This window comes from Halichoerus grypus, chromosome 1 (genome assembly GCF_964656455.1).
Source record: "Halichoerus grypus chromosome 1, mHalGry1.hap1.1, whole genome shotgun sequence".
NCBI classification, from domain to species: Eukaryota; Metazoa; Chordata; class Mammalia; order Carnivora; family Phocidae; genus Halichoerus; species Halichoerus grypus.
The window spans coordinates 115,279,543-115,305,960 of NC_135712.1; the positions used below are offsets into that span (position 1 = coordinate 115,279,543).

General features: G+C 35.9%; 1 long non-coding RNA gene and 1 pseudogene across 1 annotated transcript in view; one reads left to right on the forward strand and one right to left on the reverse strand.

Annotated features, from left to right (window-relative positions):
- The window catches only part of LOC118529453 (uncharacterized), a 306,217-nt gene that overhangs the window by 223,137 nt on the left and 56,662 nt on the right, over nucleotides 1-26,418 (reverse strand). The gene's annotated exons all lie outside the window — the stretch shown is intronic.
- On the forward strand, nucleotides 14,280-15,959 carry LOC118529448 (T-complex protein 1 subunit zeta pseudogene; annotated as a pseudogene).

The following is a 26,418-nucleotide window of genomic DNA, read 5'->3' on the forward strand; positions in this document are numbered from 1 at the left end:
GTGCATCTCTCTCTCCCTTTCTCTCCCTCTCTCATCACACACATGCATATGAAAGATATATCTTTAGATAAAAAGATGACTTATTTTTACCTCATTTTCTCATATATAATGTAAAAAAGCAGGCTTCAAAATTCATCTTCATAAAAATATGACTACAAAAATAGGATGTGACTTCCTGTAAATCTGTAATTATTTCAAAATGAAAAGTTAAAATATGTATTTAATTGGAAAAAACATAGGGGGCCTCTCTTCTTTCTGTACATTCTGGGATGATTTAAACAGCAAAAGGGTTTCTTTTATTGTTATTGCTCTATAGATATTCTACACTTTCTAAATTAGTTTTGGGAATTCATATTTCTAGAGATAAATTATATTCTTCATTTAAAGATTTAAATATAGTCCCACATATTTTTAAATGGAATAGGAAGAGTTATTTTCCTTTGAGGAAAATAGGACATAAATTGTCCTCAGGGAGTTGACTTCAACCTTCAGATCTTTAACTATATATGCCATAATATAAAACATAATAGGAATTAAAGGTAAACAACAAATAATGCCAAAGAAGGACATGATAAAATGTTGTACCTGCATTCTCACCAATAGAATCTGAATGTGCATTAGTTTAATTTGATAGTCACTGCACCGTATTCCTGTGTGTGTTCTTTTAAAGTGGTCACAAAAGAGCTTCTCTATTTAGCAAGTGGAAATGGTGTTACAGTTTCAGTGGATTGTATTCATCATTTTTTAATGAGAGAGGAGAAGCTCAAATAATATACTGATTTAAAAATATAGCAACTTTGTAACAGGACAACCCCCGGTGTCAATAAGAGGGAATCATCTCAAAAAAATGATAAATGTTTGGTGTTTCACTAGAAAATAATTGCAACCCTCTTCAACTCTATATTCTCAGCACAGATTTCAAATGCTCCTGTCTCCCTGGAAGCCTGCTCCCTGCTGACTAGGAGGTAATTCTGGCAGAGAGTGTGGGGATGGAGTCGAATCTGTGCTCGAGGGTAAAACAGTATTCATCTGACCAACTTCTGAAAGAAACCAGGAAAAAAACAGTCCCTGATAAAGACTTTGTTCTCAATAAAAATTTGTTGAATGAAAAAAACCGATTTGATCAATAAACCCTATGATTATGAATGATTAATATTTATTATACATTATGAAGTTAAGTTCAGAATGTATCTTTAAGTAAGTCTACTAAAAGGGAAACTTGGTTACTGAATCCTTCTGAAGGGAATAATGAAAACAAAACTTTTTTAGTGGAGAGTCAAATACATTTTGAGCAGTGAGATATAAAGTCACATATATATACTATTTCACACAATTTATCTACCAGTAATGAAAATCTTTACTCTGTTCCAGTATTGGAGACATGTGTGCTCATTTTCTACTCAACAGCTGTGTGAAAAGCAAAGTTGTCAGCCATTTTTTTTTTTTTTTTAAAGATTTTATTTATTTATTTGACAGAGAGATAGCAAGAGCAGGAACACAAGTAGGGGGAGAGGGAGAAGCAGGCTTCCCGCCAAGCCAGGAGCCCGACGTGGGGCTCAATCCCAGGACCCTGGGATCATGACTTGAGCCACAGGCAGACGCTTAATGACTGAGCCACCCAGGCACCCTGTCAGCCACTTTATCCATGGATGAATGATTTACTAATTTGAAATCTAGGATTTATTTGTTTCCAATCAGATATCAATAATGACAAAATCGTAAATTATTATAGTCTACCATGCTATTTATTAAGTGTTCTGGTATTTCAATGAATAAAAGCCCTATTATGTATGCAGGAAAGCTTATGACCCCTCAGATTTAAGGAAATTAGATGTGAGTTGGAAAAGAAAAACAAAACAAGAATTAAGGAAGCAAAGACTGTCTGTACTATTATAGGCTTTTAGAATTGATACTCCATTTCATGGAATGTTATCAAAAATATTAAGTAGATTATTATTATTTATGTTGATATCTTAAAAATTGTTATTACCATTATATTCTTGCTTTGAGAATTTTGCCAGCTTTGTGGGTTTAGCCACTAATATAAAGCTCTTCATTTCTGTCAGTTTGTTAAAAATGCGTGATTTGGCTTATTTCTAGGTGCAAGGAGGAAATGAGATTCTACTTTTCAAATTACTTTTCAGTTTGAATTAAACCCTTCATGTTTATGGGAATAGTCTGAGCATATTGGCCAGAGGCCAATTTTCTTTGTGGTGTTTTAAATCATCAGTATGAGGAATAAGCTATGCAAATAGGATCAAATGAAGAAGTAGGGAATGTTTTAGTAAGTGCTGTTGAACTTTCTTCCTATTCTACAGCATGATTTTGAAAATTATTTGGTCAACACATATTACTATAATTTTTCCTAAGCAAAATTTAATGATATGAGCTATCTTTGGGTTCTTCTTCTGGCAGAAGCCATATATTCTAATGGTTCAAGTACAGACTCTTAAACCAGGCTATTTCGATGTGAATCCCTATTCTGCCACTTGAGAGTTGTGTGATTTGCACGCTACTTCACCTCACTGTATTTTAGTTTCCTCCACTGTGATGCAGACATAATTATAGGCTACCTGACTGATACAATGTGAGGACTCAATGGATTAAGAAAAGAAATCTTCATTACCACAATGCTGCTCTGCAAACTGTTACCAGTTTCTTATCGGGTAAGTACAGAAGTCTGGAGTAAGCACTGGACATTTTACAGGGAATTTTCTGACTATTGATTCTGATAATAATTGAAAAGAGACTTCTATATGGTCTTTTTTTTTCACTTTCTAGTAATTCATTTTCTGCATTTTATGAAAGTATTGGCCTAGGATGTATTCCATATAAATGGGAATAAAGACAAAAAAGAAGCCCTTTACCTAAAATAGTTTGAGAGGTACAGATATAAAATTCTTTAAAAATTGCTTTGTATATAGTAAGTACTCAATAATAGGTGAATTAAATCCTTTTATTTTGTTAACACTATGTTACTAATATCTTTCTTGTAAGTATACTACTCAAAACCCAAAGTAGATGATATCCTCATATCATCCCCCCAAACCCCCATACAATATGAATGTCCACGATGCCCTACAAAATCAAAGTCAACTACCTTCTACTCAACCACTCTTCTCAGCTTTCAAATAATTACTAATCTTTTGTCAGATTTCTATGAATCCTTGATATTAGCCAGCTCTTAAAATGAAAGGAGGTAAATAAAGAGCCCCTTTACTTTAGAAGTAATGGCTTAAATTATAGAAACTTTTCCTTCTATTGTGAAAATCATATTTTTCTTATTATGACTCCTATATCTTAAAAGTAACATATACTCAAAAATCAAAGTGATATAGAAGTTTGCAAAGTAAACAATTAAGTAAGCACCCTTTTAACTCACCTACTCTCACACCTATCACCACAGTGCCTCAGTGTTAGCAGTTTAGAATAAATCCTTCTAGTCATTTAACTAAGCGTTTAGAAGCCCACAGTTGTGTTGGTTTTGGTTTAACAAAGGAGATTCTATTATACATATTTGCTCCAATTTCTTTTTCAGGTAGGGCAATAATAAATGTACCAGGGAATTAAGTAATTAAATGAAGGGAACATTCTTGGCACAGTTCTGATGAATTAGCAACAAAATAAGTATTGTCAGTTCTTATTGTATTAATATAGTCATTTTTATTATTTTAATTACCATGATGGTTTTTATTATAGATATGTCAATATAAGAACACATAAAAATACTTGCATTTTTACTCTTTCACCAACAGTGTCTGATTCATGCATAATCATTGATACTGAAAATTATCAATCTTATTCAAATGTATATCAATATGATAGGCAACCTAGTTAGTTTTGCATACTTAATAATCATTTTTGTCACTTTTTCTTGTTAGCCTGATCATATCTATTGGTCATATTGTTAATCTATTTTTAAATTTCTTCTCCCTCATTGGCTTGTCCCTTCTTCATTCCCTTCTCTCTCTCTCTACCAAAATGTGTATCCTGAGTAAGGTGTGAGGAAGCCACACTTGGAGTATATTTTTCACTGTTCCCTTAGAAAAAAATGTTAAAAATGAGGAATTTCATAATGCATGGAACAGGTTCGCCACAGTGATTGATCTTAACGTTATAAAAAGAGACATATTTTGCCTGCTGGTGATACACAACAGGAGATATACACCACAGCCTAGACAATATTCTGGCCAAAAGTGAACGTATGCTTAAAGAACCTATGCTTAAAAGAACAAAGCTTTTAAATTTAACTGCCAGTTTGTAGAAAACATAAGGAATAGATGGACATATTAAATAGTGGTGCATGAAACAAAATCCAGGGTAAGGAAAGTCTATGGAGTCAATGACTTCATTTCTTCAGAAAATATGTTATAGATATTAAAGGACTTAAATAGTTTATCAATAAAATGTAAAATGTAGGGCTTTTGTTTAACGTGGCTTAAACAAACTAAATGTAAATTACAAAAATGTGTGAGACATTTGAAAAAACATGAACAATGACTCAATATGAGATAATATTAGATATAATCATAGTAGTTTAATGAGATTTTAAAACTTACCTCCTAAAAATATGTATTTATAAATCCTGACTTACTATGGATAAAATGACATAAGGTCTAGGATTTACCCTAAGATATGAGGGAACTGTGAGAGCTGAGTAATTGAGGGCGGAAGCTATAAATGATTGTTCACATATTGATAATTGTTGAAGCTAAGTAATGGGTACAAAAGATCCACTGCACTATTGTTTGTTTTTAGAAATTTTATAATAAAAATTTAACAACAACAACAACAAAGTCACTGGAAAAGCTGAACTTTTTGGAAAATAATGCCCAGAAAACTGATTTCCAAAGATAAAAATGACTGTCACTTTATGCCTACATATAAAAATTTCACACAGGGTAATGGTTTAAAGATCACAGGCAAAATTATCAATATCAGAAAATAAAGAGTAATGTTTTTGTTACATAGAGGTAGGGAAAAAATGGACTTAAACATGTATAATTAAAGGATTTCTGTTTAATTGAGTACACTTTGAACAAAGTTAAAAGATAAGTAACTGCGCAGTCATATTTGTAATGTATAAAACTGACAAGAATATAAAAGAATAAAAAATAATTCTTTCAAACCAATGAGGAAAATGTCATGAAATCCATTTTAAGATTAACAAATACTATGAATTAGGAAGTTTATAGATGAAAAATGTGGGTGAGAAAAATGATGCAAATTAGAACAAACGAGATATCACTTTATGTTAGACTAGGAAAAATGTTAATAATTTTGAAGAGAATGTAAAAGAATATTGACGCAGTGCTGAAGGAAGTGTGTGTGTGTGTGTGTGTGTGTGTGTGTGTGCACGTGTATATGTAAAAAGCATTTCTTACCGTACATGGGCTTGCACTGAGGTTTTAAGGATGGGCGGTATTTGAATGGAAAGAGTTTGTAATTCTAGACAATGAGAGTAACTGTCAAGTTCACAGAAATGAAAATTAATATGTTTGTGGGGGGAGGGGGCTACTGATGTGATTGGACTTGGTTTATGAAATTATTTATAGCTCTGAGTAGGATGTGGTGGAGAATATATCCAAAAAGAAAAGAAAAGAAAAGAAAAGAAAAGAAAAAAAAAAAAAAAGAACCAAGGTCACAATCTCTACTTGTTAATTTATCTAGTGAACAAGCACAGAAAAATCTATTCAAAATGGCAGGCAAGCTGATAAAGTGTGTTTGGTTCTATTCCAGGTCCCATGTACAAGAGAAGTTTAAGCAAGCAAAGAAGTTACCTTGACAGTGAATTGACCCTAGATAACCTCTGTACCATTTAGTTTGTAGAGCCTTAGAAGGTATGCAGTCTTGTTCGTCCAAGTATTTGAAGAACTGTCAACATGTTAAGCAAGATAAGTACTACATTGCGCTTTTTGGAAAATAACACAAGCAAGTTTTTCTATCATGTCAGCATTTTGAATTTATTTTTTCTTTTAGACTTTAGAAGACTTCTCATGTGTTTGCTATAACCTCATAGGCTTATGGTGCTTATAAGGCTGTACATGCATTTGAGGCCATTCAGGTGAATACGTTCCTTTTTACATAAGAGGAAACTATTCCCAGACAGATCAGGAGACTTCTGCAGGGTCACAAGTCAAGTCAGTAGGAGATTGTGACTAAAGTCCTTGGCTAAGCCATAAGGCAATGGCTTCCCATGACCATGACATGCTTTATTTCCTCTTTTCTCTATTGTTCCAGTGGCTCCCTCTGCCACTTTTAGAAGAATCATGACAGCTGGAAAGTTTACAGTGGAAGCAGAAATTGTAAGAGACTTCTTAAAACTGAACAGAGTGCAACATCGTCGTGGCCTAATCAGATACAGAATAACTCGGGGTATACCATTTAGCTCTCTGATAACTCATTTTGCTTCAGAACTGTTTTTCGGCAGCATAGTTATCTTAAAATAGCAAACACAGGCTATCAAATATACAGAATCCTCAAAATCCAGAGAGCATTTAAAATAATGGGCAAGTTCAATACCTGAATGAAAAACACCCCTTAAAATATGCATGTTTTATTTAGCAAATATTAAAGGTAAGTGGGCACTGTAAATCTTATTGTTGAAATTCTACAAGGGAAATTTTACAGTCCTATAGAAATGAGAGATTTGAAAACCTTAGCCAGATATAAATGAGATATTTGGGTTCTAAGTCTGAAAAAGACCCAAACATACAGCCCAGGGTTAGTCGCTTGGAAAGTCAACTGGGGAATTATGAAATTTTTTGAAAGGGCACAACAGTGAAAGTTTAGCTCTTATAAGGAATACTGCAGAAAAAAAATACGGAATTCTAAATTCTGATAGTGAAACAAATCTCAGTTCTCCCTTGGAACATTACATGACAGGAGGGTTCTAAGTTGTGACTGTCAGTGTAGAAGCAGTCTTATATTTCATGCATCTTGTTTATATGATTTCATCTGTTACATTTATATATAGGCAGTCCTCGCTTTGCATGCTAGTGTGGGACTGTGAATAGTCCTATAACTTAGAGTTTGTAATGAGCATCTTTTCTATGCCTTGACAAATTGTCATACTCCTTTTTAAGTTTGGATCACATTCTCACATTTTATCCTTTGTATTTTTAATGTCATGAAATATTTCTGAGAGTTCCTATAGTGTAAAGATTTTTTTGTTTTGTTTTGTTTTTTCTTCACCAGTGTCACTTCCTCTGGGACATCTTCCTTGTCTTGCTCTTCTGGCCGTATGTCTAGTGTCTCAAATGCAACAGTATCATCCCTTTTTGGTTAGAATTCCACTTCTAACATCATCACCTTTAATTTCCTTGCTGAACTTGAATAGGCCAATTCCTTTTTCTGATTATCCATTTTTGTAAAACATCACATGAGTCTATCACGAATGCCTCGAAGGCAGCACAAGTGCATGCCATGCTGTTCGTCTGTGAACTGAGTAGCAGATACACAGTGACAGATCCCTGGCCAACTTTGGAAGAAGGGAAGTGACTGGTCACTCATGATGATGGGCATCTAATTTACACAGTGATGTGTTAAATGAAGAGCTAGCAGGCAAGGACTTCGTAAAAGCACTTGGAGTTGCTATGCCATACTAACTGGAACTTGAACCATGTTGTTGGGGGACGGCTGTTATTTTATAAAACTAGTAAAACTAAATTTGTACAGATCTTAGTCATGATGCAAAGCAGCAGCTGTGTGTGTATTTGTATTTAGGGATGTGCGCTTGTGTGTGTGTATTCTGATAAGAATCCCTGGATCAGAGAACACTGTTTAATACAGACTCACAGGGCCTCTTGGTGGCAGCTCCCCGGACGCAATCCCCAGGGTGCCCTGTGGGAAGAGCCTCGTGTTACACTGTACCTACAATGCCGTTACACCACAGGAAAGAACCCCGAAATTATGAGTCGGAGCTCATGCTGGTACATTCACGTGTCCTCCCCTCTGGAGGGAGCCGCTTTTGCTCTGGAATGTAAACATCTTCTCTGGGGAGGGGAGAAGAAGATCCCTAGTTTCACTGCTTTGAAAAGAGCTCAGGGGGTGGTAAAGCTTTAAGGCAATGCCCTATCTCTAGCTTCCAATGCATGTATACCGTTTGTTCATCCTTTAACCAATTTTGTCAGTGCTCTGCACTCACAAAGCCTTGACCATGAATATGAAAATATTCATGAAGAATTGCCTCCCAACATTGTGTTTTCTTATTTCTTAATTTGCTTTTGAGCAAAGCTAATTTTCCAAAACAAAGTAAAAAGAGACAATTATTTTTTTAATAATCAGGGAAGCCAGATTAGTCCATTCTGATAGCTACAATCACAACCAGAATTTAAAAATAATGGTGAAACCATAACTACCAACATTTACAAAGTACATTACTTCCTGAAAAGCTTTTTAAAATACATTGCCACTTAATGTCACTAAATTTTTGCAGAATATGCAGAGCAGTGTACTTATCTATAAATCATAAATTAAAAAAAAACTGCGATTCAAGAGATTAAACAACCTGCCAATGATTATCTATTTAGCTCCTTAGGAAATGCCTTAGTCAGCTTGGACAGCCACTACAATATACCACAAACTAAGGGCTTAAACAACAGAAATGTATTTTCTCACAGTTCTAGAGGCTGAAAGTCTGAAGTCAGGGTAGCAGCACGGTTGGGTTTTGGTAAGATCTCTCTTTCTGGCTTGCAGATAGTCACCTTCTCCCCGTGTCATCCCATGGAAGGGAGAGAGAGAGCTGTCTTGTATCTATTCTTATAAGAATGCTACTCACTTCAGATCAGGTCCCTACCCCTACAACTTCATTTAACCTCAATTACTTCCATAAGTAAAGACCCTACCTCCGAATACAGTCACATTTGGGGTTATGGTTTCAACATATGACTTTGGGAGGATACAAACATTCAGTCCATAACAGTAAGCTAGAACTTGAACACAGGTTTGCTTTTTGGATTTGGTATTGGTCTGTTTGTCTGTCTGTTTGAATCTCCCCAAATACTACCAGACAGCCTATTAATAAACCAAATCTAAAGAAGCTCTGGAGTAAGGGAGAATACCACCTCCAGAGAGTCTTAGCAATGCCTCAGGTTTGTGATCTAGCTTCTAATGGCTTAGAGACAGACTAACAAGGCAAGAAATGGTATGACAGGAGGGCAAAGCTCCTAGAATAACGGTTTAGGATTGGTGGAAACAGAGACATAGGGGTCTCGACTGTAAGTCTTAATAAGTAAATTATAGTGTAATTAGTACACTGTTGGCTCTGGTGAGTAAATTGTTGTCTCACACAAATTGATCTGTAGGTAATTTTTAAACCAGTGAAATTATTCATTAATTTACCATCTATCTTTCTCTGGAAAAGATTTGTTGGAAAAAACAACCAAGTGAGGTTGACATGGGTGGTCTACAGTCTTATCTAAATGACTTCGACACAGATTGTTTTGGTTCTCATTTTGGTTTCAAATATGTATCCTTTCTCCTATACCATTCTTCTTCCTTAAAAGGCAAGGCAATTTTCTGCAGGCCATGAGTGAGAAATATAGGTATGGGGAAGACAGGGAGAGCTATGAATTCTGTTTTCTTAATAGAGGGATAGCTATCCATATAATGTCTCCTAAATATAAAAGCCTTTACTTAAGATTCCTTTTCTTGGAAAAAAAATTGTGAAAAATTAACCCCTTTAACAAAGAGGAATCAATATTAATATTTCTCATGTTTTAATAACTCTGTTTATAACCTCAACAGTAACAGAATGAACACAAGACATTCAATGGATGTTTAAAAATTTAAATCAATATCTTCAGTAGGAATGCTGTTCTACTGTTATCAGCATCCAAACAGCACAGAAATTGAAAATAAATGCTAAAAAGTCAAAAAAGCCCAGAATTCTAATAGACTTATCCAGAAGCTGACATAAATTTACCACCATGCCCATAAAAAGTGAGGCTTTGCCAGAGGAAACTAGACTATCAAAATGTAGAGAAACTCTGTTCAAGGGGTTTTTAATAAAGGAATCGAACTGATTGTATATATCAATTAGCTGATCTCTACTAGTAAAAAGACTTAAACTATACAATTTTGATAGATGAATGCAAATCAAATGACCCTCCCTAAAAGACAAATTAAATGTGTGCCCTTCCACTTTGGCAGTATGTCCATGTTTTGTCAGAACCTAAATATTTCTAACATCTTAATTATAGAAGTGGGAGAGGCCAACACAGGCTTTCCTTCAGAAGATGTTACAAAAACAGAGTCCCTTCCTGCACCCTCACCTGGGCACATTCATTTTATTTTTGCTTTCGTGGGTCAGATATTAGGATTTGTGGTAAGGGAACTATTCAATGAAACACCTGTGTACTTAAGAAGGAATTGTTGGAAACTCAAGATATTTTGGTTCTTAGTTTTCTTTTGATATGGAATTTGTGGTGGGATTAGTTACTTGCCTACAAACCATCCAGACTGAAGTCTAGCAAAGGCTAATGGAGAACATTATAAGGGGCATTGCCCAAACCAGTGTATCCCAATTAGTGCTACAGAAATCTTTTTAGCAGTGTAAAAATAGTTCTTACATTTTTAAAACTTACCCATTTATTAATCCCTACCCTTGCAACCAAGCAAGTCACTTTAAAATCCACTTAAAAATATTAGGGAGTCTCTGACCCTCCCCCTCTCATGTGCTTGCTCTCTCATTCTCTCTCTCTCAAATAAATAAATAAATAAATCTTTAAAAAAAAAAAAAATTAGGGAGTATTTAGGCATTTTATGTGAGGCAAAAATATTGAAGTTTTTATGGGAATGGTTAATACTTGATATTACTGGCTTAAATTTTGAAAATAAGCATAGAGTTAAAACAATATTATTACTGTTGCTCTTCTAAAAATCACCACCAAGAAAATGCAGTTGGAAAAGTCTACTTACAAAAATTTTTTTTCTTTTTGTCAAATGACAGAATTCTTTGGTGGAATAAGTCTGCTCCCACGTCCCTTGCCCTCTGCTTCTATCTGTATCAGTTTCCTGTGGTGAGTGGCTTCTCACCTCTATTCATGATGTAAGCCTACTTTTGAGCCTTAGAGTGTGTTACTTAAGAGTTTGTCTTCCTCCCTCATTGAAGATAACACCCTCCCACACATGAGGGAGTGAATTCTTTCTAGAGAGAAGGCATCACCACCGGTGTGAGTGATTTCTGAATGATGTGAGGTCTTAAGCATAAATGAAATGTAAAGAATGGAACCATCTTGATTTTCTCTTCATAGAGGATCTCAATAGGTCACACGCGTTTGAAATTTCTGTTTCCATTAGCTCTTTGATAGACCTGACAGATTGCAACACTTGAGTTTTCCTAGCTTTTCAGCAGATATATAACTGTTTTCTATGAATGACCTACTTAAATTCGACTATAAAATAAATATGTATGAAGTCATTTCAACTGTATTGTAATATCTAAAAAATAATTTTTGGTAATATAATCCACTACATTTTTCTTTAATAAAACTCTGGAATACTGTAACCTTGAAAATCTTTTTCCCCTTTACTATGCCTGCATAATTTTTGAATTAAAGTCCTGGGGTTTAATAATATTTTTGCTTTTACAGTTTATCATCAATCATAATCATTTCTCCATTTCTCTACTTCATGAATTTAAATGCCATGTTAGCAATTGCTGTTTATCTTTCTTCCAAGAATTAGTTTCCTTTTTATTAGTATGTGTGCATTTTATGAATAACAATACATATTTAATTGCTCAGAAATCTAGACCATAAATCACAGTAAATTGTCAGATTTGAATTTAAATGAAGCTTACATTTAATAAGGAACAATCATATATGCATATATGTCTCTGTGATGCTACGTTCAATATATTTTACATGGACTGGTTCATATTTACCCTTTAAAAGCACCACGAGAAAGGACAGCTTAATTCTAAGAATATTCTGCACCAAGTATATGCAAGTTTTCAATAGATTGGCAGGCACATATTTTAAAAAAGTTCTAAGCTTGAGAAATGAATTATTTGACTAAACTTGATTCTGTATATATTTATTCCTTCCCATTTCTTTCCCCTTTCTTCTACTGCAACAGAGATCTGATAGGCTTTTGCTTAACAACTCACACATATTTTAAAATGTAGATTCAAATCTAATATAAGTTTGAGTTGGCAGACATATTCTGCCTATTGAAATTTTATCTCTGGAATTAAAAAAATCTTAGCAATATAAAAGAGGAGAATAAGAACTTTTTTTTTGCATAGAGAAAACATTTGAATAGTGACAATCTGATACTTGAAATTTCAGAAAGCTACCTAATAAAAAAATGCAAATATCGGTGCTGACATGACCTGCTGCTAAAGTATTCCCCTTACATTTGACTTTTAAAGACTAACAAAGTATAAATGCACAGCATTCACACTATTGGCATATCATTTTCACATAAATATAAACATTCTCCTATTTAAAGATTTGAAAATTGTAATTCCTACAAAGGAGATACTAATTTGTTAAAAATAACTTTAATGATGGCAACTATTTTCTCATGTATTAGAATATGACAGAATTCATTAAAAATGTAAACTAATACTGGTTTATTTATCTCTATATAGATAGATAGATATGTTATGTGGCTCATAATGTAGTGCAAACTGCTTAAGAGAAGAATTAAGGTAGATGGTAATGAACAAGAATATACAATGAACATACTTTTCATGAAAAGCACAGAGTGTTTCCAGAGTACATGACAATACCTCATACTAGAAAGCTTAGTAAAGCTTAGTAAAGATCTGAGTAACCTCTCTACTAACCTGTTCATATTCAAGAGGAGTCCTGTGGATTAAATTTCCAATCTGTTCATCCTTTAAGTCTCAAATAACATGAAGTTTCCTTGACTCTCCAAAAAGGATCTAATTTCCCTTCAGAGTGCCTCAGTTTCCCCATCCAGTTGCCAGTACTTCAGCATCAAAAGTAAGGTAGAAGTCATCACCCCCATAAAAATAGCAAGGACAGCAGCATAAAGTCCAGGGTGACTTGATCTTCAGGAATCCATGAAGATGGCTAATGTCCATAAGGGACAGAGAGAGATAAGCATAGATGTAACAGGGTGTTGCTTAATATTTATAATCAAATGAGATGAAAGAAGGGTGAGCAGAAGGCAAGGTCAGCTTCTCTAATGGCAACTCACAATCCTGTGCTCAGTTTGCCAACTGGAGCCAATTTTCAGACTCACAGCATACTGACTGAAAGAGAGGTCTAAGGTCCTCCTCAGGAAGGTAAGTGTATATGTGGTAGAAATTACCTTAATCCTTCCACAAAGGTACTTAAAGCCACTTATCTTTATCTATTTAATTTGATAATCACATACTACACTGGGGAGCGAAGAATGAACATTTTTACATAAATTTAACTATATGTGTTTTAAAAGCAGAAAAGTAAAACAAAAATAAAGTACAAAAGAGAATAAGAAACTTAGTTTGTAGAATTTTGCCACCCTTTAATTTATGATCTGATTCCCCCAAATCTGTATGAGATGGGACTCATGAATCTGCTATTTCCTCTGTTTCAAATCCCATGTGCTTTTCACAGTGTAAGCATCTTGCTGCACTCCTGAATGTTCATTCAGTGTATTTTCGGTATATTAAGACATATTTCTCTTACAGTAATGTTTTTTTGTATGCCCAAGCCATAAAGTTTATTTTGTATTCAAACCAAGAAACAGTGATCCGATTCAATGCTTTTCTGAAGAAAAACTAGCTGTGTTGGGATTTTGAGAGATGGTAGAGGGGGTTGGTCTCAGACACCGCAATTTTTAGGGAAATGGAATACTATTCTTGACTCTAAGTAATGTCCATCTTTCTGCATATTTTAGAACATAAGCCACACAGACTCACACCTAAGAACCTAACTATACACAAGTATGTAGAAACCACCCCCCCGTTCATGAAAGGAGCAAGACAAGGAACAATAAGAAGTAAACAAGAAGATAGCCGCCCTTTGGGGGATTAAATTTTGGTGGGGAAAAAAAAAACTAATGTTCACACAAAACCCAATAAATAAGAACAACTTTTGGTTAGTATTCTGAAACAGGCAAAGTAATGTGATAGAGAACAGCTGAAAGCATGGTGTGGACATGGTTACCTTAAATAATGCAGTCACAGAAGGGGTTTCTGAGAGGGAGGCTTACAGTGATATCTCAAGATTAAGAAGGATACAACCTTATGAAGAGCCAGGGCAAGAGTGAAGGTCTGAGTGAAGAGTATGTCAGAAAAGGGAATAACCTAGTCCAGAAGACCGGGGCAGCGAACGCCTCCTGGCCACGCTGAGCGGGCTCTGGGCCCTCCGCAAGCCGGCTCTCCTCCTCTTCCTGTGCTGGTTAGCTATGGCAGCCGTGAAGACCCTGAAACCCAGTGCTGAGGTGGCCCGAGCCCAGGTGGCGCTGGCGGTGAACATCAGCATGGCCCAGGGCCAGCAGGACGGGCTGAGGACCAACTTGGGGTCTAAGGGCACCATGAAGATGCTTGTTTCTGGTGCTGGAGACATCAAGCTTACTAAAGATGGCAATGTGCTGCTTCATGAAATGCAAATTCAACACCCAACAGCCTCCTTAACAGCCAAAGTAGCAACAGCCCAAGATGACACAACTGGTGATGGTACCACTTCCAATGTTTTAATCATTGGAGAGCTACTGAAACAGGTGGATCTCTACATTTCTGAAGGTCTTCATCCCAGAATAACAACAGAAGGATTTGAAGCTGCAAAGGAAAAGGCACTTCAGTTTTTGGAACAAGTCAAAGTAAGCAAAGAAGTGGACAGGGAAACACTTATAGATGTGGCCAGAACATCTCTACATACTAAAGTGCATGCTGAACTTGCTGATGTCTTAACAGAGGCTATAGTGGACTCCATTTTGGCCATTAAAAAACAAGATGAACCTATCGACCTCCTCATGGTTGAGATCATGGAGATGAAACATAAATCTGAAACTGATACAAGCTTAATCAGAGGTCTTGTTTTGGGCCATGGGGCATGGCATCAGGATATGAAAAAAAGAGTAGAAGATGCATACATCCTGACATGCAATGTGTCATTAGAATATGAGAAAACAGAAATGAATTCTGGGTTTTTTTACAAGAGTGCAGAAGAGAGAGAGAAACTTGTAAAAGCTGAAAGAAAATTCATTGAAGATAGAGTTAAAAAAATAATAGAACTGAAAAAGAAAGTCTCTGGTGATTCAGATAAAGGATTCATTGTTATTAACCAAAAGGGAATTGACCCCTCTTCCTTAGATGCTCTTGCAAAAGAAGGTATAGTAGCTCTGCATAGAGCTAAAAGGAGAACTATGGAAAGGCTGACTCTTGCTTGCGGTGGAGTAGCTCTAAATTCCTTTGATGACCTAAATCCTGATTGTTTGGGATATGCAGGACTTGTCTATGAATATACATTGGGAGAAGAGAAATTCACTTTTATTGAGAAATGTAACAACCCTCGCTCTGTCACATTATTGATCAAAGGACCAAATAAGCACACACTCACTCAAATCAAAGATGCAATCAGAGATGGCTTGAGGGCTGTTAAAAATGCTATTGCTGATGGCTGTGTAGTTCCGGGTGCAGGTGCAGTGGAAGTGGCAATGGCAGAAGCCTTGACTAAGTACAAGCCCAGTGTAAAGGGCAGGGCCCAACTGGGAGTTCAAGCGTTTGCTGATGCATTACTCATTATTCCAAAGGTACTTGCTCAGAACTCTGGTTTTGACCTTCAGGAAACACTAAAGTTCAAGCAGAACATTCAGAATCAGGTCAGCTTGTGGGTGTGGACTTAAACACAGGTGAGCCAATGGTAGCAGCCGAAGTGGGCATATGGGATAACTACTGTGTAAAGAAATAGCTTCTTCACTCCTGCACTGTGATCGCCACCAACATACTCCTGGTTGATGAGATCATGCGAGCTGGAATGTCTTCTTTAAAAGGTTGAATTTGAAGCTTCCCTCATGTCATCCAAATCATGAAGACTCCACAGAGTGATCCTAAGAATATAGCGATGGGATTTTTGTCCAAGCCTCAAATAATTTTCAAAAGCATTTTCTTTTCCCATATGAAAAAAAGAGAACACTGACAAATTCTGAAGTTCTGAAATTACAGTATTTTTTTAAATTGCACTGCAATGTACACACATTAAGCAGGCCGTTTTTACCCAATGAAAAGGATGTTTTGCTTTAGCTTCAGTGATATAAAAGTACCATGTGAGATAAGTATATGTTATCTACCTTGTTATTAAATGTTCCTTGAAAAACAAAACAAAAAAAAAAAGGGAATAACCTATCCAAAGTTCCCGAGGCAAGAAGCTTGATTTGTATAGAAAGGCACGATGCTGGAGCGAAGCCAACCCGGATATAGGGACGAGAATGAAGATGGAGACATTGGCCCAAAACAAGTTGTCCAAGGCTTTATAGATCAAAGTAAGAGATTCAGAATTTATTGTGAAGGCAGCTGTTACTCAACAAGCTGAAATGCATCTAGCTATCTGATACCAATGTTGTAGAAGCACAAGGTACACTTGACCAGATCCCAATAATAATGAGAGACTAACATTCTTTTTTACATTTTGATAAATTATTCTCAAAAATCTAAAGAATTTTCTATATTTATAAATATATCAAGGTGAGCACCATGGGGGAAACCTTACTGCTAGACAAAATGGTCCCATAATAGTCCCAGCAGCATCAGCTTTAAAAAGAATCCCCAAAATGGCTATTGGTATATTTGTTCTCTTTCTTGGGCTTTGCAATCACATTTTCAAATATTATTGACTCTTCTCAAGTTTCTCAACTCCACTCCTGCCAAGAAATAACCTTGTTTCTTTGTTCACAGAATAAATTTAGAAAGACATAAGAAAGAAAGAAACCATTAGATAAGAACTTTTAGGTGGCTCAACTACAAAATATCCAACAATTCTATATCTATACTCTTCCTTGTCCTACTTCATAGATACAATAGAGGACCTGGCCCTCCTAATAGCAGTCCTCCTAACTGTGCTTAAAATCCCAGTTCATCTGACATCTCCAGAACTACATTATTTCAATTATCCCTTTTCTCTCTTGTATATACAGTTGACTCTTGAACAATTTGAGGGTTAGGGCACTGATTCCCCTATGCCATTGAAAATCTAGTACAACTTTTGACTCCCCCAAAACTGAACTTCTAATAGCCTACTACAGACCAGAAGCCTTACCCATAACATAAACAGTTAGTTAACATGTATTTTATATGTTATATGTATTATATACTGTATTCTTACAATAAAGTAAGCTAGGGAACAGAAAAAGTTATTAGGAAAATCCTAAAGAAGAGAAAATACATTGATAGTTCTGTACTGAATTTATTGAAAAAAAATTTGTGCAAGCAGACCTGAGTATTTCAAACACTTGTTCTTAATGGTCAGCTGTACAAACTCTTCTTAACAGGATCCTTTTAGACACACTCAACATTCTCATTAAGACCAAGAAGAAAAAAAGAAATCCTTAACCCCATATCCCTGTCCACCTATCATCTGATCTCTCTTCTTTATTTGACTGCTAAGCTTCTGCCAGAGTTGACAGCACTGCGGTCTATATTCTCACCTCCTGTTCTCTTCCAAGCACATTCCATTTCAAACTGGCTCCATCGTTCCACTAAGATAACTTGATACTGTCGTCAATGACCTCCACACGTCGATACGAAATAGGAATTTTCAGTGCTAATGTTACTGACCTCTCTGCAACATTAATACCACAGACCTCCTCCCCTCCTTAACCCACTCTCCCCTTTAGCTCCTGTGCTAAAGCACTGTCTTGGCTTCCCTCTCTCTTCTTAAGGTCTTCCTTCTTGACCTCATTTTCAGTTTCATTCAGTCTTGATTATTGTAAGGCTCAACTCGAAGGTCTCTCATCTTTTCAGTCCTTATTTTCTTCCTAGGAAATATACATATATATTTTTAAAATTCACAGATGGCCTTTAATTTCTATTTCAAGCTCAAACCTTTTTCTGAGTTTTGGTTGTATAAGAAAGAAGTTTCCATCTTCACCCCTGAAAGATACCTTACATTTGATATATCGAATATGAATTCACTGTGGCAGAAAGACCCTAGGATAGCCCCCATAAGTCCTGCCCCTGGTGTTCACGTCTTATATATTCTCTCCCTTTGAGTGTGGACAGACCTGTGATTTGTTTCTAGCCAACAGAATATGGCAAAGCTGAAAGCGTTTTGAAAATGTAACAAAGAACCCACATCAGATGATTTTGAGTTAATCAAAAGGGAAATTATCCTGAATGGGCCCTCTTAATTAGATGAAAGCCCTCTTAAAAGGGGGAGTGGGCCATAGGCAAGAGATTCTCCTTGTTGGCTTGATGAAGTAAGCTGCTGTGTGCAGGAAGGAACAAGCAAGGAGCTATATACATGGCCTCTTTAGAAACTGAAGGTGGCTCTCCAATGGGCAGACTACAAAACGCCAGGGCCCCCAGCCATATAGTCAGAAGGAAACAAATTCTGCTAACAATCTGAATGTGCCTGAAAATAAGTGTATTCCAAGAGAGCCTCCAGATAAAAATGCAGCCAAGCCAACACCTAGGAGTTAGTCTAGTGAGACACTGAGCAGACAATCCAATTAGGCTATGCTCAGACTTCTGACCCAAGGAAACTGTGAGGTAATAAATAGGTGTGGTTTTAAATTATGTCTGTTACACAGCATTAAAAAATGAGTACACTCTCAAACATTACCTCAAAGCTTATCCTCTCCTAGGAATACATTTTAGTGTGTATCACCACCATACTTACAGCAGCTCAGTGCAGGAAACTTGCCTTCTATTGTCACTTGAAAGAAGAGAAAAATCCTCCTCCTGGCCTACAAAGCTCCGCACTCTCTCATTCCCATCCAGATCTCCAACCCCTTCCTTTCCTCGTGCTCTTTTGGCTTCAACCACAGTGGCCTATCTCAGTTTCTCAAGCCTATTGTGTGGCCTCCTGTTCGGTGCCCTGATGAAGACTATTGCATATTCCTGAAAGTTTTTAACTTTCTTTCTCAGTTAAAAATATTTTTCTTGCGGGGCGCCTGGGTGGCTCAGTCGTTAAGCCTCTGCCTTTGGCTCAGAGCATGATCCCGGGGTCCTGGGATCGAGCCCCACATCGGGCTCCTGCTCAGCAGGGAGCCTGCTTCTCCCTCTCCCACTCCCCCTGTTTGTGTTCCCTCTATTGCTGTCTCTCTCTGTCAAATAAATAAATTTAAAAAATTAAAAAAAAAATATTTTTCTTGCATCAGTTCAGTTACCATTTCTTCAGAACTGCTTCCCCTACTTCCATGACTAAAATAATTTTTGTACAAGCAAATAACTGTGAAAATCATTTTTGAATGATTCCTTTGGATCCCCATGATCTTCATACTTAGTATCCCTAGGAAAACTGCACTACTCACCATCCTAAGCCTGGGTTCTAATGCTAGGTTCATGAACATGTTTACCTGTGCAGTTGCACTGGGCCTTGAGCTTGAATTCTGTCCTTCAGCCATCTTAAAATTCTTAAATGTTTTTCAATAAGGGGACACACATTTTCATTTTTTACTGGGTTTCACAGATTATCTAGCCAGATATGGCCTTATATTCTTTTCCTTCTCCATCTCCCTTGAAAATCATAATAAAACATTTTTTTTTTCCATCTACATTAACAAAGTCTAAATCTGGAAAGGGGGGAAATACTCCCTAAGGTATTACTTATGCATTTTATTTTTACTTCAAATTATTAAAAATTATTCAGATTTTTGAGAACCTATAAATCCTGCAGAACTTTGTCCTTTCCATGTAAAAATTAAAATGCCTCCACTAAAGACTTGTATCAAATTTAATTTCTTTATATAGACCAAAGTGGGGTGGCAGCTGGGGAATGGTGCGTATTTGCTGAATACCCAAAAACTCATTGAGATGTTACCCATCTGTTATTCACAGATTCTGTTAATAACCTTCATTGCTTATGAGTTGTCAGATTTCAATCAAAAAGTTGAAGTTTGTTTCCCAGTAACCAGCAGCTTCATATACGTAACAGAAAATTTCCTCAGAGCTCCCATTTTTTTCTGGTCATTGTCCATTGTGACTTTATGCTTATGCACCATTTATACTTGCTAAACTGGAATTTCATACGCACAAACACCATCCTCTCTTAAGTCAGTTAACAGCATCCTATTAATTTTATGAACTCTGTAGTCTCTTCTAATTTTTGTATATACTCTTTCTGAGAGATCATCATCAGATTTTGTTTTATCTGTACTGAAACATGTCATGTTTAGAAAGAAAAAAAGCAATATTTCTCCAAGATAACTTGTTTATATAATTTGCTTTCAAATTTTCAATTATTAATCCCATTCATCGAGTTTTTGAAAGAACTAAATAAAAAGCATTCCCCAGCATGACTGTCATTCTTCTACGTAATATGACATGGCCTCAACTAAAGACGTGTATCAAATGCACTTTCCTTACTAATTACTTATTACATTGAAATTTAGATGTACTAATCAAACGTTTATTTTGTAATTGTATTACATTAACCCTGATTAAGGATGTATTTATCGTTTCAAGGATTATATTAAAATGCAAATGCTACAACTGTTGATTGATGTTAAATTATATCTATCAAATAAAGCAATTACTAGTGAACAACCAACAATTGATCTGAAGTCTTTTTTATGTTATGAATTTATATGTAAGAAAGTGAATATGTTGACTTTCTTAAGAGTTTCTATCAAAATTAAATAACATATTTGTAGCTTGTAAACTCTAAAATTTCTTATATTCTAACACAAGTCATTAAATTTAACACTAACTCAGTTAAAAAAATGTCAAAGAAAGTATTTATTGGAAATGGACACAGTAATATGGAACAAAAGTATAATTCCCAACACAAATACTCAGACCCTTTTTGTTTCTATGGCAACAAGAAGAGAAAGCAAAAATTATAAAGCTTTAGAAAAATATCATTTTAGTTAGAAACATATTAGGATCACATAACATAACATAATAAAATAAAATTAAAAAAACATATTAGGATCTTTGATAAAAAAAGAACTTCAAAAATACCTTCTAACCACATGAATCTTAAAATATCAGTATGGAAAAATCAGTACTATCTCTTTAGTTTAACTGTGTTGATAACAGCGTGATACTTTTTTCTTTAGCCCTGTATTCTGTCCAACGTAGCGTTCAAAAATCAGTTGCTTGCAGCATATGAAGTATATCATACTAAGTTCCATTTGTTTATTATTTAAAAAAATTTAAAAGGAACTAAACTTTCCTTTCCTAGGCCAGAGCTAAATACTAAAATTTTACATGCTTTTCCAGATAGCTCAAACATCTATGTTATATGTGAGTATGATTCTGTCAATTAAATTGTCTTTGGGGAGTGTTTTCGTTTTGTTTTGGTTTTTGGTTTTTTGGTTTTTGTTTTTTTTTTTTTGCCTTTGTATATGCCTCATAATATTTTGTTGAAAACTGAACATTTTGCTTAAGCAGTAGAAACTGAGGTGACTATCTTTATGCTTGGAAATGACCACATCTTTTCTTCTGCTATATCTTTAGCGTGGGGGTTGCATCATTCTCCTAAGGAGTTGGGTTGGTTTTGAGCTTGCTATTCCTACCCTGTACACCACAGGCTTCAAATTCCTCTAGCCGAACCTTGGTTTAGGGTGGTGACTGGCTTGCCAAAGGGTTTCTCTCAATGTCTGTTCTACCCTTAGTATTAGGTTTTTCCTTTGGCCTGTGCCTCAGAGTCCTGTAGCTATCACAGCAGTATTTTAACATGACTTCTACTTGATGTTTGCTTGCTTGATGGTGGAAGCTAGAGAGGTATTCTGATTTTCTGACTAAGCCTGAGTTTTAAGCAGGCACTGTGACTGTGTTAATGAGAGTGTGGCTTTCTCAAACGCCCCATCCCTGCTCCTTCCTTCAGTTCTATTTCTTGACTTGGTGGGTATTCCTGTCTCCTCCCCAGGGATTATGGCCTTTTTCTTTTCTTTTCTTTTTTGCATCCATTTCTCTCACTTTCCTTGAGGTCACCACTTTTTGTTGCCATTTTCCCAAAATATTGGCACTTTTCTGCTTCAGAGAGATAAGGAAGAAGAGACAGGGAAGAATTTTCAGTCACTGCTATTCCCCTCTTTCAGGCCTTTACTTAGTTGGTAACTTTTTCATGAGTTTAGTCTCCCCTGAGTGGGACCAGTAATGGGAAAAAGCTTACAAAAAAAAGTATGCTTCTCTTCACATTCTCCCCTCAGACTCCACCACTCCTCAATGACTCTAACTCGAGTCTTCTTAGTCCAGCTGCATTATCTCAAGTTAGCAAGTGTTTGCATCTTTCCCTCACTGCTGGCACCTGTCTCTCCCAGATTTCAGTTAGCTCATCTTTCCGACGGGTTCAAAAAAAGCTACGACAATTGTAACTTATCTGATTTGTTTCTTTTTGTATGATCATCTGCTGATCTTGGTTCTTTCAGTTTCCCAGCAGAAACTAAGATAAGGTTGATTTTGAAAAACACATAATGCATTATTTAAAAAAACTAAAGGAGAGAAACAGAAGAAGGCCATTAACACTTCCTGGCATCTGCAATATGTCAGACACAACGCAGGCCAAGTGATTTGCATATGGCGTCGTGTTTAATTTTTATAACATTTCCACTTTACAAACTTTGTGAAGGTGAGAATACTGCCAAGATAGTCAGAAAGCAATTGTGTTTGTTGCCCTTATCTGCCTAAATGGGAAATGTTGTATTGTGCCCAAGGCTGTTATCTTTCATGCATTAAATGCCCAGTGACTATAGTTGTTAACTTTCATGCATTAAAAAAATGGAGGAGGGCGTCTGGGTGGCTCAGTCATTAAGCATCTGCCTTCGGCTCAGGTCATGATCCCAGGGTCCTGGGATCGAGCCCCGCGTTGGGCTCCCTGCTTGGCAGGAAGCTGCTTCTCCCTCTCCCACTCCCCCTGCTTGTGTTCCCTCTCTAGGTATGTCTCTCTCTGTCAAATATATAAATAGAAAATCTAAAAAAAATAATAAAAATAAAAAATGGGAGAGTCAAGACAAGGCTTATGCAAAAATAATTCAATTCAAAAGCATTTAACTATAGCAAGGAATATACTGCTGCTAATTTTATTAGGGAATGGTCCACTAAAATACTATTGAGTAAAGCCAGAAATAATATGGGATTCAGTATAAGGTCCGAATTAAAATCTCAAGTCTTAAGCTCTCACAAAAGATAAAAAATGAACAGCCAAAATGACACACAGATTAGTTTTCTCTCCTCATCTTTCTCCTCTAACACATAAACAGTTATCAATTTTTTACCTACAAGATTAAAATATAAGGTATATGAATTAAATCTTGTATATTAAAGACATTTAGATATTCTCATAGTATGACAGCAAAACATTTTTGTGGGCTAATGAAGCATACACTGACTTTCTCGTTACCTCCACTGAAAAGTCAATGGTGTTTACAAAAAAATAAAAATGAATTTTATGGTAAGTGCTTTATCATTTGTCTTTCAGCTCTACTAGAGTTGTTTATGTAACATGTATTTGAGAATACATTGCTATACTTTCAACATTTTTGAAGTTAGATAATTCTCAGAGATTTCCTCTAAATCTGATGCCATTTTTATAACCTAACAGTTACAGTGTTTCTGTTCTGAAGATGGACGAATTTAGAAATGTTCCAGCTGCCTATGAAACTCAAATTGCTTATTGGAAAGAACTACGTGACTGGATTTTTCTTCAAATTCATATTTAGAGAATCAGACATTGAGATATCTTAACACGTAAAGATTTTCTGCCTACAGAAATATCTTGATATTATGCTGAGTGCTAACATTAAGAATAAAAAAAATCTTCAATATTTTCCAGAATCATAAAGCTAACACATTTGTTTAGTAGTAGTCTAAGTTGAAAGAGTCAGAAATTCTAAGAATTTCCTTCATCACTATTGGTGGTTGCCTGAAAAATGGTCCCCCCAAAGCTATTTACGTCCTAATCCCTGGATCTTGTGTAAGTTAACCTTATAAGGCAAAATCTGTGCAGATGTGATAAAGTATCTTGAAAATGGGGATGCTATGGTCTAAATGTCTGTGTCCTCCAAATTTATCTGTTGAAATCCTAATGTCCAACATAATGGTATTAGGAGGTGAGGGCTTTGGCCAGTATTTAGGTCATGGGAGTGGAGCCCTCATGAATGCAAATAGTGTTCTGGTAAAATAGACCCCACAGAGCTCTGTAGTCCCTTTCATTATGTGAAGACACTGTGAGAAGTTGCCATCTTTGAACCAGAAATTAGTCCTCATTGGCCACCATACCAAATCTGCTGGAGCCACGATATTGGACTTCCCAGATTCCAGAACTGTGAGAAATGAACTTCTGTTGTTTATAAGCCAGCTCATCTGTGGTATTTTGTTGCAGGAGCTCAAATGGACTAAGACAGGGAAGCTTATCCTGGGCTATCCATATGAGTCTTAAATGCAATCATGTCTATCCTTATCAAAGGGAGGAAGAAGGAGATGCCAAACACAAACACACACACACACACACACACACACACACACACATACATATGCATGCACAAGAGGGCCATGTAAATACAGGACAAGGAGATTCGAAGATGCTGGCTTTGAAGATTAGAGTGATGTGGCCAGAAGCCAAGGAATGCTGGCAGCCCCTAGAAGATAGAAGAGGCAAAGAACGGATTCTCTTCTAGACTCTCTGGAGCCCTGATAATATATTGATTTGGGCCTAATGGTATTGATTTCTAACCTGGCCTCAAGAACTGTGAGAATAAATTTGTGTTTTTTAAGCAACAAAGTTTGTGGTAGTTCATTACAGCAGCCACAGGGAACTAAAACACTATTTAAAAAATAACTTATGTATTCAAAGCACACTCATCTATAAATATTTCGAAAAGTGCCACTGGCCTGAATTAGCCTGCAATATTGGCCTGCTTTCATTCTGTTAAGGAGGATATATAAACTTAGAATACTGCTATAAGCATCCATATGGTTGATAGGTAGTTGATGATTAGCTAGACAAAGTAATTGCAGTTTACTTGGATCAAGAATTGACTTGGATTACATCTCAAATAGGAAAAAGAAATCCTAGTGCCTTTAACTGTAGTTAAATGATTATATAGTCTCATATTGCTTCTCAAACACCTTGTTCTATAAAAAATGCTTTTACAACTATCATTCAATATTTTCCATTTCCCTTCACAATTGATAATGTAAATCATGTGAAACTATAATCAATATGTTGCTTGCACTGACCTTGTCATCCTAAATACGAAAACAGAATAGTAATAGTTACTGAACTAAATGAAGGATACTACGGAATTAAAGGCTCTGTCACTATGATTGGACAATGGCACAAATTCTAATGCCATCTATCTACAGGCTAACTTGCAACAAAATATAAATGATGATTTTGAAAGATGTGCAGAGAGGGTTGAAAAAAATCTACTTTGCTTTTTAAATATTCTTCCAATTGAATAAAGATAAATTGACTATTTTCCCTCATGTGCCCAAGAATTGCTTTGCTTAGCTGTTTATCAGAAGAAAGGCATCTAAAACCAGTTCTTATTTATTACAATTTTATTTATTAAATGAACCATAATAATACTTAAGGTAGGAAACTAAAATGATAGCAAATAATTATGAAAATTAAATAGAATAGAATGATAGTTGGATGATGTTAGGACATTGTACTGCAATGGAATTCTCTCCTCTGAGCACCTTTTAGGGCAACGCTTGTCAGATCTGAATGTGCACTCAAATCACCAATGGATCTTGTTTAGATGCTTTCTCTAATTTAGTGGGACCTGAGATTCTGCATGTCTAACTAATTCCCAGATGATGCTGCTGCTGGCCCATGGCCCAGGCTTTAAGTAAAGAAGTGTTCAGGATATGAGAAAGAAGAGTCCTATTTATCCCTTGTTACCTCATGGTCTAAACTCAGTATGCAAATATCCTTGTGTTTCAATTTAAATGGAGCCTCAAGTGGAACAGCACATAATCAACGCCCACAAAACTATATAACAAGTGTTAATTGACTCCCAGTTCTCCTTATGTTAATTAAGATGCAAAGGTATTATTTAATTTCAAGAGAACATCTCTTTCTAAAACCTCATGAGTCCCCACAGCCTGAAGTGAACTTTCAGGCATTTCCTCATTGAAATGCAAGGTGAACTGGCCTTAGGAATCTCCCTAGGACCTTAAGAGGTTGTGGAGGGAAAACTCCAAATGGGCTTCTGTACATTGCAAACTCCTTAAATTAAAAGTGATTATCTCAAGCTGTCATTTGTGTTAACACTGATTCTGATTTCATTTAGATTCCTAAACAGAAAGGGGGAAAGATACAAACTTTGACTCAGTATAATACAACA